Source organism: Musa acuminata, chromosome BXJ3-1, assembly GCF_036884655.1.
Source record: "Musa acuminata AAA Group cultivar baxijiao chromosome BXJ3-1, Cavendish_Baxijiao_AAA, whole genome shotgun sequence".
Lineage (NCBI taxonomy): Eukaryota > Viridiplantae > Streptophyta > Magnoliopsida > Zingiberales > Musaceae > Musa > Musa acuminata.
In genome coordinates, this window is record NC_088349.1 from 24,007,501 (window position 1) to 24,012,500 (window position 5,000).

Genomic DNA, 5,000 nt, shown 5'->3' on the forward strand with positions numbered 1-5,000 from the left:
TGGTAAGCTCATGGACTTCTCGGATTTGTTCCCGTAGAACCTTCGACGACCGTCTGGACTTTCGTCGGACTCTCGAACCCCCAACGTGATCATGGTCTTGACTCTGACGCAACTCTTGCTGCATGTCTTACTTCCATCGTAGTTAATTCTGCACACTTATCTCAACATATGGATTAGATAACAAATGACAATTGACTTCATCATCAAAATCCGAGATTCAATAATTTCCTCCTTTTTTATGATGACAATCAATTGATAACGGAGTTAACTTTAACTCCCCCTATCTATGCCATACTTGAGATAAGTCATTCTTGAATTCAAAGCCTTTGAATTCAAGAGACATATTGATAATTTAAGATCGTTTAATCTTATCAAAACTCCCATCATGATTTCTATCATGATGTATCTCTCTGAAAATGATGTCAAGGCTTGACATCCATTTTCAGGTTTTACATTTCAAATGTGAAAGATAGCAATCGTAGTAATTCATCATATGGTAAGATATCAACATATAAAATTACGATGTAAGTTCTTGATGTCTTAACATAATGCAAACATTTCAAGTGTTTAGCAATCATAGCATTTCATCACATGACAAGATATCAATTTATAGAATTACGATATAAGCTCTAGATATCTTAAATATGGCATAGTACAAATATGTCAATCATAGCAATTCTGTCACCAATTTATCATATATTTCGATGCAAGCTTTTAATATCTTAACATAATTCAAATATGGCACTCATAGCAATTCTATCATCAATTTACCATGTATTTCTCCCCCTTTGTCATCAATACAAAGGAGAACTATTTAAGCAAATTTTAAGCATAAGTGTGGTAATGATTAATATCATTTTTCAACAATGAGTGATAGGATACCAATTATACAAACATCTCAAGGAAAACATGACATGGATATAGCTTTCATTACTTCTTCCTTTTTATTTGTCATTATCTTTTTGCATGAAGGAGGAAAGCCATTTGTGAGCTTACTTGAATGAAGTTAAAATCGATAAGAGATTAAATCACGCTTTATTTTTGCATGGATCAAGATATGCATGTGAATTAAATTCATGCAAGTGTTCATCTCAAAAGAAAATCTTCCTTCATCAAGAAGGAATTCATATGAAAGAATCATTTCATCAAATCCCTTTCTCGATTAAAGATTCAAGATAAATCTATGAGAGATGCATTTTCATATGTCAAAAATCATGGAGCATTGATATAAAATAAAATTGATACATTGATATAAAATCATTTAGGCTCATGAAAGCTCCAGTAAGTCCGGAAGAGAAATACTAAATCATATTAGGATCAAGAAAATCCAAAAATGAAATTTAACACTTTCATGCATTCGGACATGATTTTGCTATAGATTTTCAAACATAATCATGAAGATAAAACATGCTCATGATCATGGAAATTTTTATAAAATACATAATTTCCAACATGTTATTAAGGCATGTAATAGTATAAAATTTTCATTATAGCAATTAAGTGAATGAATTAAGAATGTCCAAAAAATGAGTTCATGCATTCGGACATATCAACATTCCTAATTCTCTTTTAATGAAATCAAATTATTCTTCACTTAGAGGCTTTATAAAAATATCATCTAGTTGATGTTTAGTATTAATGAACTCTATAATTACATCATGATTAGTGACATGATCTCGTATAAAGTGATGTCTTATATCAATATGTTTTGTTCTTGAGTGTTGAATGAGATTCTTTATTAAACATATTGCACTTGTATTATCACATTTAATGGAAATATTTTTAAGATGAACTTTATATATAATCTTCCAAGGTGATTTTCACCCATACAACTTGTGCACAGTATGCACTAGCTGTAATATACTCAGCTTCGGTTGTTAATAGTGCAACCGAGTTTTATTTCTTAGATGACCAGGAGACAAGGGCATGTCCCAAAAATTGATATGTTCATAATGTGCTTTTTCTATCTAGTCTACACCTAGGAAAATCCGCATTAGCATAAGCAATTAACTCAAAATTCTTGATTTTTGGATACCATAATCCTAGATTTGTGGTACCTTTAAGATATCTAAGTATTCTTTTAACTGCTTTGAGATGAGATATCTTAGGGTTCGATTGAAACCTAGTACAAAGTCCTACACTGAACATGATATCTGATCTAGTTGCAGCGAGGTAAAGTAAACTTTCTATCATAACTCTATAAGTTTTTTGATCGAAGCTTTCTCTACTTTCATCAACTTCTAACTTAGTGGAGGTGCTCATAGGAGTGTTGATAGCTTTGGAGCTATCCATATTAAATCTTTTTAGCAAATCTAAAGCATATTTAGTTTGACCCGAAGATAATATCATCAACATAAATCTGAACAATGAGAAAATTATTTTCAAAATCCTTGATAAATAATATAGTATCGACCTTGCCTTTTGTAAAATTATTTTCAATAAGAAAAGAACTAAGTCTCTCGTACCAAGCTCTCGAGGTTTATTTTAAACCATAGAGAGTTTTAGTTAATTTAAACACATGATTAGGGAGGCTATTATTTTCAAATCCGGGAGGTTGTTCAACATAAACTTCTTTAGAAATAAAGTCATTAAGAAAAGTGCTTTTAACATCCATTTGAAACAACTTAAAATTGTTATTCATAGGCAAGGAGCATCCTTATGGCTTCTAATCAAGCCAAGGAGCATCCTTATGGCTTCGTAATCGATATCTTCTTCTTGGTTGAAACCTTGGCCACTAATCTAGCCTTGTTTCTAACCATGATACTATATTCATCTTGCTTATTTCTAAAGACCCATTTAGTACCAATAACTAAATGGTTATTTGGTCTAGGAACAAGCTTCAACACTTTATTTCTCTCAAATTGATTTAACTCATCTTGCATTGCAATAATCTATGAATCATCTTTCATGGCTTCGTCAATACATTTAGGTTCAATTTGAGAGAGAAAAGCAGAGTTGACATAAAAATTTTTAAGAGAAGAACGTGTTTGAACCCCCTTAGATGTGTCTCCTAGGATAAGCTCCTTAGTATGAGCATCTACATACTTCCAATCCTTGGGTAAGGATGTTTCGGAAGTGGATGCATCCAAGTTGCTAGTTGGAGAAGGGATTTCATTTAAATTCAAAGAATCAAAATTAGCATTATCATCAAAATTATTTTTCTTGATTTCAGAAATCTCATTAAAAACAACATGAATGGATTTTTCTATAATTAAAGTTCTTTTATTGAAGATACGAAAAGCTTTAGAAATAGTAAAATAACCAAAAAACATTCTTTCATCATCGGATTTAGCATCAAATTTTCCTAAGACATCTTTTTCATTCAAGATAAAACACTTACACCCAAAAACTTTAAAATATGAAACATTGGGTTTTTTATTGTTTCACAACTCATAGAGAGTTTTGGTGAGTAAGGGTCTTACTAGAACTCTATTCAAAATATAACATGCAGTGTTTATGGCTTCGACCCAAAAATATTTGGGTAGACTATGTTCATTCAACATGGTTCACGCTATTTCTTGTAAATTTTTATTTTTTCTTTCTACTACTCCATTTTGTTGAGGATTTCTTGGAGTAGAGAAGTTGTGATTGTATCCATTAAATTTATAAAATTCTTGAAAATCACGGTTTGAAATTCACCACCATGATCACTTCTACTTGATGAAATCATAGAGCTCATTTCATTTTGAACAAGTTTACAAAACTTGGTGAAATATCTAAAGCATTCATTTTTGTGTTTTAAGAAATAAGTATATGTGTATCTACTATAGTCATCTACAATAACAAAGGCATATTTGCTACCTCCTAGGCTTAATATAGAGATTGGTCCGAACAAGTCCATATTGATCAATTGCAAGGGCCTAGAGGTGCTTATTTGACTCTTAGATTTGAAACTACCCTTAATTTGTTTTCCTAATTGACAAGCATCACACGTATTATCTTTAATGAACTTGATATGAGGAATTCCTTTTACAAGTTCTTCGGATGATATTTGAGTGATTAGTTTCATGCTAGCATGACTTAATCTCCTATGCCAAAGCCAAGCATCCTTATTCAAAACCGAGAAACACATTTCATTAAAAAATCAGTGATGTCAATGGTGTATACGTTATTTTGTTTTAATGCAATCATAGATGTGTTTTTGTATAGTTTTTCAATGATGCAATTATTAGATTTGAATTTGACAATATATCCTTTATCATATAGTTGACTAATGCTCAAGAGGTTATGATTTAAACTATCAACTAACAAAACATCTTTAATAAAGAAGTTAGATTTGTTACCTATGGTTCCTTTGCCAATGATTTTACCTTTGTTATTGTCTCCAAAGGTGGCATAGCCTTCGTCTATGCTAGTGAGCTTAAAGAATTGAGATGGATCTCCGGTCATATGCCTTGAGCATCTACTATCGAGGTACCATCTCTTGCTCCTAGCTTGTGATGGTGTATGTTTTTACAAGAAATGATGATTTTTAGATACCCATTTACTTTTGGGTGCCTCAAAAACTGATCTAAATCATTTATCATGTTGCATAGAATTTATCATGATTACTTTAGGAACCTAAATCAGTTTGTTCGGATTAACTTTTTTGAATGGACAATGATAAGTTCTATGTCCATGTTTGCAATAAAAATTACGTTTGCTTTGGTGCCAAACATGTAAGATAGGGCCTTTAATGAAGGTGGTTGGATTTTGGTGAGGACTTCTCACAAATCCAATTCCACTTCTTTTAGGAACATGATCCTTATTTGCAAGGATCATATTCAAAAACTTGTTACCAACCTCGAATTTCTTCAAGGTGTCCTTAAGTAGCAAGTTCTCCTTTTGGAGAGTTTCTAGATCATGACATTTTATATATGGAGCTAAACTATTATGATATTCAGTTTTTAATTTATCAAAATTACTAATAAGACTAATGCTAATTTTTTAATAATTTATATTTTTTACTAATTATTTTATATTCATCAAATAAGTCATGGAAAGCATTTAATAATTCATCA